Source organism: Lissotriton helveticus, chromosome 4_2, assembly GCF_964261635.1.
Source record: "Lissotriton helveticus chromosome 4_2, aLisHel1.1, whole genome shotgun sequence".
NCBI lineage: Eukaryota > Metazoa > Chordata > Amphibia > Caudata > Salamandridae > Lissotriton > Lissotriton helveticus.
The window spans coordinates 21378676-21394328 of NC_136064.1; the positions used below are offsets into that span (position 1 = coordinate 21378676).

Below are 15653 nucleotides of genomic sequence, written 5' to 3' on the forward strand. Positions count from 1 at the left end.
CGGATTACAGGTACTTAGCCAGGTCTGGTGGCTCAGTGAACTAATGCATCCACGGCAGGGGCCTGTGTTTGAATTCATGCTCACAGGTTCAAATCCCGGCAGGTCCACTCAGGCTTTCATCCATTTGAGGTTGATAAAATGAGTACCATTGAGATGAGTAACAATATACATCTGTTATTTCAGCGCCAAGATGCCCCGTTGCTGGGGTGAACATGCACTTTACAAATACACATGTTATGTTATGACTTCATGTATTCAATGAATGTTTCCCATTGGCAGAAGAATTGGTAGGACGATAAGAATTATGTACTTCTTGAGTAACTTATATTTTTTCTTTTTAACAGATGATACCGTTGCACAGGTAACAACACCAAAGTCAGACATGGGTAGAAGGGAAAGCGCAGTCCCCACAGAATGGTCTGGCAGTACACACCGCACCGAAGCACCCTCCTCCACAAACGGTACCATTTTTATATAGTCACTGTAGTGATAAATAAGTTGTTAGAAGCACATGGAATTGATAAATACTAGCATTTTGGAGTCACAAGCAGTGCAAAGTATGCAAAATAGAGCAGGGACCCCTTGTTAGTTTCAAGCGTTAGGTGGAGAGAAGCTCATTAATATAGAACACTACGCGACCACAGACACTCCAAATCTGCTCACCTCAAATGTCTGTTTTTCTACTTGAGTTTTTAAGCATTGGATTAGCACAGTGCCATCCATACAGGTAGAGAGTGACAAGGTTGATGAGGTGAATAACACCAGAGCTGCCAGTTCACACGGTGCCACCGTGTGTCACATGGTTTCAGCTTCCTTCACTTTCTCACCCAATGAGGAGCCAAAATCACACAGTGGCAGGGATTTGAGCTGAAAACCACAGTAAACTATGAATATCCATCTCGTTTTCTAAGGCAGTAAGCAGCTGATGTGTATTAAGAGGTGCGAAGACACCCCAGAACATCAGTGACAGCCTTAATGACCCTTTGTTTTTTGGGGATTGTTTTTGGAAGTGGGTGGGAGTCTTTTGTCTGGCAGAGTTCCTCTTTGGTAGCTCTCGGCATGAGCCCTCACCCATTCCTCAGACAGTGATATTGATTTGTAAGTTGGCAGGTATGTAACACCTACGCTTAAGTGATCATTTTGGGAGAAGAAAACAGTATTAGGAATACCAACACTGTGGGAAATGTACTGGGAAGTGTGCAGGCTTCTGAAATAATACAGCATCATGGAAAATGCTGGGTTATGGCATATATATGTATGTGTGTGTGTGTATATATATATATATATATATGTATACATATATATATATATATATATATATATATATATATACATTATTTTTTCTTTATGTTTTTGCTCTTTCTGCCTTCCCCAACATCGACATCCAATATACCAAATTCCAATCAAGCGATCACTCAGAGTTAAGCATACACCAGTGATGGTAATTTATTTCAGGTCACACGTTTCGCTCGCACAGCGAGCTTGGTCACACAATGAAACCGGGGAAAGTGAAGGCATTACATAGTCACATTAGAAATAAACGTAGGACCAACATAAGGTACATTTAAACATTGCCAAATGGCATCCATTTTGTAGTGTCAAACCTATAGAGATTCCAGGTGGTGTATTGCATCATACTCCCTCCTACTCATGTTGTAGTCACATTGTATGTAATTTTGACAATTATAAAGCAAAGTCAATTACAGAAGCGAAGGCTTAAGCCAGACAAAAAGTGAAGTGTAAATTTAAACCCAGGCGCCATCTTGTAATGTATATGTATATATAAGAATTTTTCTTAAGAATTTATGCACCCCTGGCAACATATATTTTGGCGTCCTTGTTTGGCAAGTCTTTGCATTTATTATCCTTTTGTGACTCATTCTGTCCATAGTGAAATAAAAAAATATTTTATTATGTTTTGAACCTTGAAAAAAGTGTAGACCAAAAAACAAGCGAAAGCTCAAGCTAAGTGGGTCCGCTAGGCAAATGATACCAAAAATGCTTGAACAAGTATTGTTAAAGTGATTTATTTTTGAGCTTGGACATAGACTTTTTTTTACTTGCAACATCATTTTATGTGGAATCCTGTGACTGAGCAGCGTGCTACTGTCATTGTAGCTCTGCTCTGAGGATTGGCCCCATTCTGTCGGTTAAAATCTGATAATTTTCTCTTTCGCTGCTTCGCCACTTTTCTCCTCTTTTTTAGTGCGCACTGTTCTGGGTACAGTCAACGGTAACCCTGCTGAGTAAGAGCAATGGGACAGGTAATGATACTGGAGTAGGCTGAGACAAAAAGAGAATATTATAGCAAGAGACGTTTTTTTTTCTTTTCTTGCAGAGTTTTATATAGCACAAACTTGACCCGAACCGAATCGGGTATCAGAGCGCATTACATAGCACCAGTTACGTTACATGAGGATACACATTCATTTTTGTTAGGCACGGGGAGATTAAGTCTTTTGCCCAGAAGCACAGGATGTTTGGCGTCATTACGGAGACTCGAACCCAGATGCCTAGGTCCGAGGTCGAGCACCCTAGCCGTTAGGCCAACTCCTCTCCCCGTAGTAGAGGGGGAAGGCAATAGAGATAGACATGATGTAGTAAGAGAAGTGAGGTAGAAAAAGAAATGAAGTGAACAGAGAGACGTGGGAAAGCCAGAAGGAAACAAAGATGGGGAGTGTTAGATCTGGGGGTCTTTAATTGGCAGAGGTAAGTACCTTAGACCAAGTAGGGACCCTTGCTTCTAGTCAGGGTGAAGAAGTACACACAGTAGATAACCCCTGCTCACCCTCTAGGTAGCTTGGCTCGAGCAGACAGGCTTATCCCCAAGGCAATGTGTATAATAAATGCACTTGACACCAACAATGATCCCCAATCCACCACAAACTGAGACCACACAGGTAAGTATATTTATAAAAATATAACTTTATCTAGTTGCAGTAATTAAAAATCAATTATGCACAATGGTTGCTTCTTTAACAAAAAGGTTCCTCTTAATCTTGATGGTTGCACTTGTGTTAGGAAGTTCTTATATAAGAATCAGTCTCAAGTCTCTTAAATCAGTATAAAAATAGTGCTACTGACTTAGTTCAAGTTAGCTCTTAAAACGATTGGTAAAAGCAATGCCAGCGTGTACTTAACTTCCCTGTTGAGCCCTTCGATTCACTGGGCCCGAACAATGCGGGCGCGCCTCCACCAATGACTTCAGGCGCACCGCGCCGAGCAGAACAGACTCGCTCCCAGCCCCGGCCGGTCCCAGCAGCCCTCCGCCCGCTCTCAGATCCTCGGGGAGCGGCGGGGAGCTAGCTCGGTGCTCTGAGCAGGGGCAGACAGGCCAGGGGCAGGGGGCACTCACGCTGCTCCCTCGGCGAGGTCGGGTCAGTATTCCCCGGCTTCGGCACTCAACACACGGCTCTCGATGAGGATGACGCCGTGGACCAATCCGGTCGCGGCGTTCTTGGCAAGCCTCCACCATCGCCCGGGAGTCAGCCAATGGCAGTGCGGCTCCCGGGGCAGGCCCGCGATGATGCGTCCTTGGCAACCAACCACAACACGGCCTCAGCGATGACGCTACTGCACACGGGCCAATCCCGTCGCGGCGTTAGTGAGGGGGCTCGGCTCCCTCCTCCAATCAGGGAGTAGCGGGCTCGTTCTCGGCTTCGTCGGTACCGGCAAGGTACAGCAGGCTGCGTAGGGTGTTCCCAGGCCCCGGGCAAGATCGGAACTCGGCAGCACCACGTTTCTGAGGGCGGAGGTCACAATCAGGCCGCCCTCACGACCGTAGACCTTCCTTGGGCACAACTCACGGGGAGAGACACCACGATCCCCCGGAGCTCGTGGAATGCGTGCTGATGAGCACACCGATCTCGATCCCAGGCCTGCAGTGAAAACTTACACACCCCAGACGATCTGTAGCACGATCTTCACAGCGTTTTCAGTTGCAATGGAACCTTTTAACCCTGGGTTCCAGGACAGGAGGCCAGCTCTTCTCAGGCCCTTGGAGATTCAAGTTGAAGACACAGCACACAGCAAAGTCTTTAGTTCAAGCAGGCAGGGTCACAGCACACAGCAAAGTCCCTTTCTTCTTGTCAGCTTTGAGTTGAACAGCAGAACAGGTCAGCCCTTAGAGAAACACAGCAAGGCAATCTTCCTTCAGTCCTCCAGCGTTCCTTCTTCCAGCAGAGGTTCCTCTTGATTGTAGAATCTAATTTTCTGTTGTCAGGGGTCCTTCTCTTATACCCCTAAAAGTCTTTGAAGTCCTTTGAACTCTTTGTGCAAGTGGGCCCTGAGCCCGGTCTAAACCAGTTCTGGGTGTTGCTGGAGCACTGGGGCTTTCCTGGCTTCCTGCATTCTTTCAGTATCAGGGACAGAGGTGACAGTCGCCCAGCGGGAGGTGGAGCCAGCATTGTGGTCAGGCAGGCACAGCCCTATTCACTCCCAGGTGCTATCTCCTCCCACTTCCCTGGCAGCAGATGCATCCTTTCATCCACGGGCTGACTCAGACAACCTCCTGGTGGCTCTGCAGCCCCTGTCACCCTCAAACCAGACAGTCAATCCACAAGCAGGCCCAGGCACACAGAAAGGTTAGACAAGAGAACAGCCACTTTCTAAAAGTACTATTCTCACACACAGAATTTAAAAACAACCTTTACTAAAAGATGTGTTGTTAAATTCTGAGTTCAGGGATATCAATCACTTATGTCCCATCTTGTTCTTATGAGAAGATAGGCTGGTATCCATTGGGACCAGCCTCCCCCATGTTAGTCTATGGAGCAAGATAACCTTGCAGCAGTGAGCACACAAAATGGCTGCTGCTCACTACCAGAGCATGTGAACTGCACTAGTACATGCTCTACCTTACCCATACACTGCACCCTACCCAGGGGGGTACCTTGAGCCTTCCATAGGGGTGACTGATGTGCACAGACATGGAAGGGTTAGGCCCAGCCAGTGGGGACACTGGCCAGGCGGACATGGCAGTCCACTGACTGCACACAGGCACTGCGCTGGCAGGCCTGAGACACCATTTTAGGGCTACTCATGTGGGTGGCGCAATCTGCGCTGCAGGCCCACTAGTAGCATCTGTAATCACCAGCCCTGGCACACACAGTGCACTTTACTAGGGACTTCATGGTGATACAAATATGCCAATCAGGTATACCCAATCAATATGACAATTTACAGAGGGAGCAATTACACTCTGGCACTGATCAGCAGCGGCAGAGTGTCCAAAGCATCTAAACCAGCAAAAACGAAATCCAGCACAGCATCAAAAATACAGGAGGCAGAGGCAAAAAGATGGGGGAAAACCACGCCAAGGGTGTCAGGTCTAACAGGGAGGAAGATGCAGGTAGAGATACAGGTACGGGTTTAAAGTGAAGTAGAAAGAGAGATAGGGAGAAGAAATGTAGAGAAAGGCAGAGGAGTAAATGTATCCAAGGGGTGAGTTAAAGAGAAAGGTAACATAGATAAAAAGGTGAATTTGAGTGTGATGAAGGCACAACAGACTCGAACGCCGACCTCCAGCAATCCCCCATGTACAAGGATGCCGCCGGAGAATGAAACGAGAGCCGACCCAAAGTTGCAGGTGAAAATAGTTTTTATTCCATTTTTTCGCGACCTGCCAGCATAACGTTTCAGCCTGCCCAGTTGATGACATGATGCTATTGGTGGAGCAATCAATTTTTAAAGTGCAAAGTGCAAGGAAAACTGTTACCTGATTGGTTGTCACAGTTACCATCATGAAAGGAAATAGACGATATACTACACATGGGTTTAGATACAATGTAAAAAACCTCATAAATATTGGTGTAGAAAACATTTAAAAATACGTTTACATAAAAGACAGCAAATATGACAGTCCTCTAAAAAATTTTGTAAAACATATTAAAAAATATCAATGAATACATTCATGTCAAGCAAGTTCGTGCAAAATGGATGCAGTTGATTAGAAACTAAGGCGAAGCCCTAGGACATTAAGACCCAAGTGGGTAAAATCTATATCAACATATATAATCCATAGATGTAAACATTGACAACCATATGGTTCTGTAAATATTAACAACAAGTAACAAGTGTGCAAAAAGTGTGCAAAACAAGTGCAAGAAAGATAATATAAAAGATCCAACTCTTATATTAAAAAATCATTAAAAACACATTTTATATGTTAAAAACCACTGCAATGTGCACAGAAGGAGGCACGCACCTGGCTACTTCCCCTAATCAAGAATTTACAGTAATGGGGAAGTTATGTTAAAACTCATTATTAGTTCTTTAATTTGCAAAGGTGCTGCCGTGGTACAGTAGCATCGAGATTAAAGACAGGTATAAAAATCTTCCCTAGCATTAAAGCCTAGAGGAGACCTACATTCGAGATCCACAATATATCTTGTTTCCAGTGCTCGTAAAATAGCTTCACGATTCCCACCCCTACTCAGGGGAGGAACTGCATCAATAACAAAATACTTCAGCAGCTGACAGTTGTTACCATGACAATCCTTGAAGTGTCGTGCGACTGGGTAAGCGGTGTCACTGGTGTTGATGGCCCTGATGTGCTGGAGTATTCATTTGTGAACCTGCAACTTGGTACTCCCAACATATTGCAGGCCACACAGACACTCCAGCACATACACCGCGAACTAAGTCTTACACGTCAGCTGTTTGTGGATCATGCGGGGGATGTCGGAAAAAGGTGTGATGTATTCTGCCCGACTCACTCCGTGTTTACAGGCCTTACATGAGGAGCACTTCCTGAAACCCTTACTTGCCTGCAACCAGGTGGTACTGGTTATTACCTCTGGACTGGATTTTACCAGAGCATCGCTCATAGAGCGTCCTTTCCTAAAGGAAATATCAGGCTTAGCTGACATCAAACTGCCAATGACCGGGAATTGCAAACCAAGTTCCAGTTATTGTTAAGAATTTTACGGAGGGCTTGGTGCTGTCTATTGTACGTCAGAATGAGTCTGATTGGTTTTTTAATATCAATGAGTTTCCCTGCCTGGGATTTCTTGTGAAGTAGAGCCTCTTTCCTCGGAATCAAGTTAGCCTTCCGGATAGCCTGGTCTACTGCTGTCTTGGTGTACCCCCTGGCCAAGAATGATTTTTTGCTGGCCTCCTGTGCTAGCTTGCATTGGGTGTCAGTGCTGCAGATACGTCTGATATGCAGCATCTCCCCATAGGGGATGCTACATATCAAATGAGCCAGATGGTGGCTTTTGGCCTGCAGCACTGTATTCCCGGCTGCCGGTTTTCTGTAAAGAACAGTCTCCAATTTGTTGTTGTTAACCACAACCTCCACATCCAAAAACAAATCTTCTCTTGACTGATGTTAGAAGTGAAAACAAGATTAAATGCATTGTTGTTGATCGTGTCAATGAAGTCACTGGTCTGCTGTCGAGTACCCCGCCATATAAAATAAATATCATCAATATAGCGGAACCAGTGTACCACATGTTCAACAAAAATATCATGGAATGTGCCGTGGAGGGCCTGTTCCTCCCAGTAGCCCATTTGCGGGCAGGCATAACTGGGAGAGAAGCAGGCCCCCCTAGCAACACCCCTGATTTGCTGGAAATACTGATTGTTGAACATAAAGAAATTATTATGTAGACAAAAAGAAATCATAGCGATCAACATCTTGTTATGTTCATGCATCTGAATTGGTCTGTTGCCCCCCAAATAGAATTTTATCGATCTCAGCCCGTCACTGTGTTGAATGCCGGTGTATAACACTGAGACAACCAGCGTCACCAACCAACAATCAGAATCCCATGGTACATCGTCCAATTTTCTTATATATATTACCTACTGGCGGTCGCCAGTAGGTAGTTATAGTTAGGACCTAGTTTCCATAGGAAATCCACAACATTCTATTTGGAATAACTTTGGCGCTGGTGGACGAATCTTTGTGAATTTCTCCAAGAAAATGGTCTGCTCGGTTCCGCTCCTTCCCTGAAAGTTGGGGTGATTCGTCAAGTGGGGGCCGAGAAAAAAGGGGGGTCCCAAAACGTGTTTTCCCCATGCAATTTTCCATAGGGACCTTTAGCCAGGGCTACAGCCCGAACGGCTGAAGGGAATTACACAGAATTTGGTAGAGAGGTAGAGTTCTGTTTGCAGATTGTGCGTTTTGTTAAATGGTGTAAATCCGTTTAGTAGTTTCTGAGAAAATTGCAAGTGAAATCATAGCGATATCTAGAAACGGAGTTCAGCACGCGTACGGAAACCTGTTCAATTACGAGCGCGAGATGCATGATGATTGGACTGTGAACTGTCTGTCAACACTCGAAACCAGGAAGTGTTGATGGCCATCTTGTGCCTCGCTAGAACCGAGTCACAAGAAAACAGTAAAACAAAGTTGAGAAATAATGGAAGGGGGTCGGCTAGAAACATTCTGACCCTCTAGGCTTGCTCAGGGGATCGTACATGGATGTTAAGGCTCTATTTTTTATTTTTATTTTTTTAAAGAAAAATCGCGGCATACGCGTATGGAAATACGTACAATTACGAGCAAGAGCTGCAGGCTGATTGGCTGTCAATACTCCAAACCAGGAAGTGTTGGCAGCCATCTTGTTTGTCGGGAGAGCAGAGTCACAAGAAAACAGTAAAACAAAGTTGAGAAATAAGGATAGGGGGCAGGGTAGAAATATTCTCAATCAATCAATCAATCAGATCATTTGTATAGCGCGCTACTCACCCGGAAGGGTCTCAAGGCGCTTGTGGGAGGGGGGCCGCTACTGCTCGAACAGCCAGGTCTTGAGTTGTCTCCTGAAGGCGAGGTGGTCCTGGGTCAGCCGAAGGTGGATGGGGAGGGAGTTCCATGTCTTGGCCGCCAGGTAGGAGAAGGATCTGCCTCCGGCGGTGGCTCTTCGGATGCGTGGTACCGCGGCGAGGGCGAGGCTGGCGGATCGTAGCTGGCGGGTGGGCGTGTGGAAGGTCAGGAGGTCGTTGAGGTACTTGGGGCCCAGGTCGTGGAGAGACTTGTGTGCATGGGTGAGGAGTCTGAACGTGATCCTCTTTTTGACGGGGAGCCAGTGCAGGTTCCTCAGGTGGCTGGAGATGTGGCTGCGTCAAGGGATGTCCAGGATGAGTCGGGCGGAGGCGTTCTGAATTCGTTGCAGTCTTTTCTGTAGCTTGGCAGTGGTTCCGGCGTAGAGGGTGTTTCCGTAGTCCAGCCGGCTGGTGACGAGGGCCTGGGTGACCGTCTTCCTGGTTTTGATCGGGATCCATCGGAAGATCTTGCGGAGCATGCGGAGGGTGTGAAAGCATGACGAGGAGACGGCGTTGACTTGTCTGGTCATCGAGAGGGAGGAGTCCAGGATGAAGCCCAGGTTGCGTGCGTGGTCTGTCGGCTTGGGGGCGGTGCCCAGGGCCACCAGGAGTCGTCCCAGGCGGAGGGTGATGGTCCAAGGATGAGGACTTCCGTCTTGTCTGAGTTCAGTTTCAAGCGGCTGTTCTGTTCTTCATCCACTCGGCGACGTCTTTCATCCCTTCGTGGAGGCTGGTTCTGGCGGTGTCGGGGTCTCTGGTGAGGGAGAGGATCAGCTGGGTGTCGTCGGCGTAGGAGATGATGTTGAGGTTGTGCTGGCGTGCGATGGCTGCGAGAGGTCTCATGTAGACGTTGAAGAGGGTGGGGCTGAGTGATGATCCTGGGGGGACGCCGCAGATGACTTCGGTGGCTTCGGAACGAAACGGGGGGAGGCGGACTCTCTGTGTTCTTCCAGCGAGGAACGAGATGATCCACTTCAATGCCTTCTCTTGGATGCCGGTGTTGCTGAGGCGTTGGACTAGGGTGCGGTGGCAGACAGTGTCGAACACGGCAGAGAGGTCCAGGAGGATGAGTGCCGCTGTTTCCCCGTTGTCGAGAAGGGCTCGGATGTCGTCGGTGGCTGCGGTGAGGGCGATCTCGGTGCTGTGGTTGGCTCTGAAACCGGACTGCGAGGGTTTGAGGGATCCATTCGTCTCGAGGAAGGCGGCAAGCTGTCTGTTGGCGATCTTCTCGATGACTTTGGCAGGAAAAGGGAGGAGCGAGATGGGGCGGAAGTTTTTGAGGTTGGTGGGGTCCGCTGTTGGTTTCTTCAGTAGGGCGCTGAGCTCGGCATGCTTCCAGCCGAAGGAGGTGTTGATGACGTCTCGGAGCTGGGGTGCGATGGTGGAGTCGGCCTTGTTGAAGACGTGGTGGGGGCAGGGGCCGGTTGGAGATCCGGAGTGGATGGTGTTCATCGTGCGGGCTATGTCTTCTGTGGTTACTGCGGTCCAGGTGCAGAGGGCCGTGGTGGGGTGCGTTGGTTCGATGGTTGGGTGCGAGGATGGTGTGCCGAAGCTGTTGTGGATGTCGGCAATCTTGCGGTGGAAGAACGAGGCGAGGGAGTCGCAGAGGTCTTGTGAGTGGGTGATGTTGTTGTTGCCGGTGCTGGGGTTGGAGAACTCCTTAACGATGCTGAAGAGTTCCTTGCTATCGTGGGCGTTGTTGTCCAGTCGCTCCTTCAGTGATTTCTTCTTGGTGGTGTGGATGAGCTGGTGGTGCTTGCGGGTTGCGTGTTTGAGGGCGGTCATGTTGTCAGTGGTCCGGTCGAGCAGCCAGGCTTTCTCGAGGGTGTGGCAGGTCTTCTTGGAGTCCTTGAGTTCGTCGGTGAACCAGGGAGCCTTCTTGCTTCTGGGTTTGCTGGGAGGGTTCTTCAGTGGTGCGAGGTCGTCGGCGCAGGTTGTCAGCCAGTGCGTGAAGTTGCGGGCAGCTTCGTTGGGGTCTGGTGTGCTGGCAGGTGGGTTCTGGTTGAGGGAGGTAGTGAGCTGGTCAGCGGTGATCTTGCTCCAGCTCCTGTGGGGTACCTGTTGCGGGTGGTGGTGGGTAGTCGTTTTCCTGACCCTAAAGTCTTGGTCAGGGGGTGGTACATAGATCTTTAGGCTCATTTAATTTTTTTGTAAAAATAAAAAATGGCGGGGTACTCGTGCAGTACTTGTACGCGGTGGAAAAAAAACTAGAAGTCCGTTTTATTCATTAGGTTCCGGGGGGGCAAATTACGGGGGCAATTTGTTTGCATAATGGGGGCTTGTAAGGTGCCCCGAGCACTGGGGAACGGCAATCCTCTGGTTTTATTTTTTAGTATGCGGGGGGTTACAGTCCTACTGCCCGCAGTCTCGGTGAGCGGCACTCCTCGGGTCTTTTTTTAAAAATAATATGTTTTGAGCTCTCTCTCCCTCCCCGTACACGTCGCGGGGAACGCCACCTTTCAGGGGCAGTGATTTGTAAAATGACCTTTCAGCTCCAGGTACCTGCATTGTCTGGAGTTTTTTATTAATGTTGGGAGGGTGGGCTTGATAATACGTCCTTGTAAATTCCCATGGAAGCCTATGTTCTGGTGTTAACATGGGCTTCAATGGGAAATAACAAGGCCGTATTATCAAGCTCATTATTGCCGTTTTATCTGCAGTTTCCTGCCAATAAAACTGCGATAATTTTAACACCGGTCCTTGATAATATGCACCTAAGTTTACTGGTCAAAAAAAGAGCAATGGGCCATATTATCAACATAAGGCGATACATTATCGTCGTTTTTATCGGCAGGAAACTGCAGATAAAGCGGTGATAATGGGCTTGATAATATGCCCTTGTGAATAACCATAGCAGCCCAGGTTAACATCAGAACCTGAGCTGCTATGGGAATTTACAAGGGCCTATGTTTTTTTAATAATGTTGGGAGGGTGGGCTTGATAATACGTCCTTGTTAATTCCCCTAGAAGTCTATGTTCTGGTGTCAACATGGGCTTCTATGGGAAATAACAAGGCCGTATTATCAAGCTCATTATCGTCATTTTATCGGCAGTTTCCTGCCAATAAAACTGCGATAATTTTAACACCGGTCCTTGATAATATGCACCTAAGTTTACTGGTCAAAAAGAGAGCAATGGGCCATATTATCACCAAAAGGCGATACATTATCGTCGCTTTTATCGGAAGGAAACTGCTATTAAATCGGCGATAATAGCTTGATAATATGCCCTTGTGAATAACCATAGCAGCCCAGGTTAACACCAGAACCTGGGCTGCTATGGGAAGTAACAGTTTCCTGTCGATAAAAGCAGCGATAATGTATCGCCTTTTGTTGATAATATGCTCCTTCATTTCTATGATAGTATGTAAAGCTTTCTTTTTTGTGTAGCAGTTGTACTCTCTACGCATGCGCAGTGCCGTTCCGAAGCCCACGTTTTCTTTTTCTTCAAGTTCAAGAAGCAAACCTTTCTTTATTTCAGGTAGTAAATCTGTCGCTTTCTTTTCCCGGTTCGTGTGTGTCATCCGCTGCTGTACTTTTGTACAGTATTAATAATCATATTTTGTCTATATTTATTTGAAAGGTAGTGCCGAGGCACCAAATGTTGATTGCCTACTCCGTCCACCGCCATTTTAGTCGTTTTTCACCGTTGTTTTTATTATATCTGTTAGTTAGAACTCAGTAGTTTTCAATCCTAGTCTTGTATATCTTACTATAGTATTTCAACATTATTTTTATTGTGGACCGTCATACCCCTCCCCCACAAAATAAAAGAAGTATGTAGTTTTTTTTATTAACATTTATTAAACAATAAATATAAACAAAACTCAATTATAACTATATTAGAACTAGAAAAATAATTTTAACAAACAATGTTATAAACAAATTGTGAAATGGATTCCAAAAGGTGTCCGATAGGTAACCTGCAAAAGAAAAAAGAAAATTAGAGTTTAGAATTATGTAGATGTGAGTAAATGAGCTGAAGCAGTACGGGGCATATTATAAAGAACGGCGATAAAATTATCGCCGTTTTAGCGGTAGGAAACTGCAGCTAAAGCGGCAATAATGGGCTTGATAATATGCTCTTGTGAATTTCCATAGCAGCCCTGGTTCTGGTGGTAACCTGGGCTAATATGGGAATTCACAAGGGCATATTATCAAGCCAATTATCGCCGCTTTAGCGGCAGTTTCCTGCCGCTGAAACTGCGATAATTTTATTGCCGTTCTTGATAATATGCCCCTACAAGTTTTGGTAACTCTACGGTTTTACGTGTGCAGTGTGACTTGTACATTTCAGTTCTGTTATAGTGCCGCGTTCAAGATGTGTCTATATGGAAGTGCCTATTGCGTTACTGACGCCCGTTATGCCGACTTATTTCTAATGCATTGCTATGAAGGCTTTATAGATCTAGGCCTCTGTGTTTACCGTTGTATAACCCTTGCGGCTAAACATTTCAGGCAGTTGGTGTCACAACTTGTTTTCAAAAATTCTTCTACATGTCCAAGCAGACAGCAGTGTCTAAGTTTAAGAGAGAAAGAGAAATGATGTCACAGAGAGTGAGAGAGAGAAAGAGAGAGAAAACAACATTAAAACTGTATCGCAGAGTCTGGAGTTGAGATTTTTTCTTGAAAAGTCAGACGTAGATTTACTAGCTCTTTACATCACTTTACCAATGTTAAAAGTGACTCAAAAGTGGCGTAATAAGGTTGTCGATCTGTTTGTCAGACTGTTGTAACCTATCTGATGTCACTGCTCGGAGGTAATTATAGATTTTACAGAGAAGCTGCTGTACACTACGCACTCTGGGCCATAATATCAAGCCTGGGCGACAAAATTATCGCCATTTTATCTGAAGGAAAGTGTCGCTAAAGTGGCGATAATGGGTTTGATAATATGCTGTATGAAATTCCAATTGAAGCTCATGTTAGATGTCCTTCACATCTAACATGAGCTTCGATTGGAATTCCATAGAGCATATTTTCAAACCCATTATAGCCACTTTAGCGGCACTTTGCTGCCGATAAAGTGGCAATAATTTTGTTGCCAAGGCTTGATAATATGACCCTCTCTCCTTTCACAAATAAAGGTTACACTAAAGTTTTACGGGTGCAGTGTACCTGGTACATTTCACTTGTTATAGTGCCGCGTTCAAGTGGTGTCTATATGGAAGTGCCTACTGCGTTACTGACTCCCGTTATGCCGACTTATTTCTAATGCATTGCTATGAAGGATTTGAAGATCTAGGCCTCTGTGCTTACCGTTGTATAAACGTTGCGGCCAAACACATAAGAAAGTAGAGTTCACAACTTCATTTGAACAATTCTTCTACAAGTCCAAGCAGACAGCAGTGTCTATAAGTTTAAGAGAGAAAGAGAAATGTTGTCACAGAGAGTGAGAGAGAGTTAGAGAGGGAAAACAACATTAAAACTGTGTCGCAGAGTCTGGAGTTGCGATTTTTTCTTGAAAAGTCAGACATAGATTTACTAGCTCCTTGCATCACTTTACCCTATGTTAAAAGTGACTCAAAAGTGGCGTAATAAGGTTGTGGATCTGTTTGTCAGACTGTTGTAACCTATCTGTTGTCACTGCTTGGAGGTAATTATAGATTTTACAGAGAAGCTGCTGTACACTACGCACTCTGGGCCATAATATCAAGCCTGGGCAACAAAATTATCGCCACTTTATCAGCAGGAAAGTGTCGCTAAAGTGGAGTTAATGGGTTTGATAATATGCTCTATGGAATTCCAATCGAAGCTCATGTTAGATGTCCTTCACATCTAACATGAGCTTCGATTGGAATTCCATAGAGCATATTATGAAACCCATTATCGTCACTTTAGCGGCTTTTTCAATGAATATATATATATATATATTCACTGAAAAAACCATAGATTTCACACACGTTATAGTTAGGAATTAGCATTTAAAAAACCTTGCAAATTCATTGAAAAAACCATAGGTTTCACACACGTTATAGCTCGGAATTATCATTTTAAAAAACTTAGATATTCATTGAAAAAACCATAGGTTTCACACGTTATAGTTAGCAGGACATTTCTCTCATACAAAACCTTTGAAATTCTCCATTATAGTTAGCTCAGCTAACTATAACTTGCGCGCCCGCAATGCACTGCTGATGACGTCACATATTACATCACTCATGACATGGTCAGTGACATCACTCATGACATCACTGATGACATCTCAAATGACATCCCTGATGACATCACTGATGACATCGTCCAGTGAATGTGTGTCTTTCTGAAAAATAAATATTTTTTATATATGTATATCTGAACGTCGATGGAAGAATAAATGGGTATATAAGTATCTAAATGGATGTTTTTTTTTGTAAAATTGATTGTATAACTGACTTATTAAGTATATTTAAGTGAATAGGTGTATTTGCGAGTAATCTTTAAATATTTAAATATCTGTATCAGTGTCTCACTTTGTATATAAGTGGCTGCATGGGTTGGTGAGTAGCTACATCAGTGTGTATATGGGTTATTAGTTGCTTTTTTGAGTACCAAAATGAGTGTCTGTATGGTTCGGTGGGGAGTATTACTTAGCGCACAGATGCATGAATGACTGACTCACTGTTTATATGTGTTTTGAAGACAGCATGTGTGCAGGACTGTATGGGTGGATGAGTGTGTGTATGGGTGTGTTAGTGAGTGAATGACTGTCTCAATAGTATCTTTATGAGTAACTACATATGTTTTGAACTAGTATATGTGAGTATTGATGTATATAAGTGAGTATATGTCAGAGCGAGAGATTCTAAGACTTCCTGTATAAATAAGTATGAGTTTCTATAAGTGATTGTTTAAGAGAGTAAGTATGTGTACGAATCTGTAGAAGTTAGTGTAGTGGTGGGTGTA

At 45.1% G+C, this 15653-nt stretch overlaps 1 long non-coding RNA gene across 1 annotated transcript in view; it reads right to left on the bottom strand.

Moving 5' to 3' along the window:
- Nucleotides 1-2117: 2117 nt before the first annotated feature.
- LOC144752024 (uncharacterized) overlaps nucleotides 2118-15653 on the bottom strand; it is a 106100-nt gene continuing 92564 nt past the window's right edge. The window contains exon 3 of the long non-coding RNA XR_013594002.1: nucleotides 2118-2242. This is a non-coding gene — a long non-coding RNA (uncharacterized LOC144752024). The remainder of the gene's footprint in view (nucleotides 2243-15653) is intronic.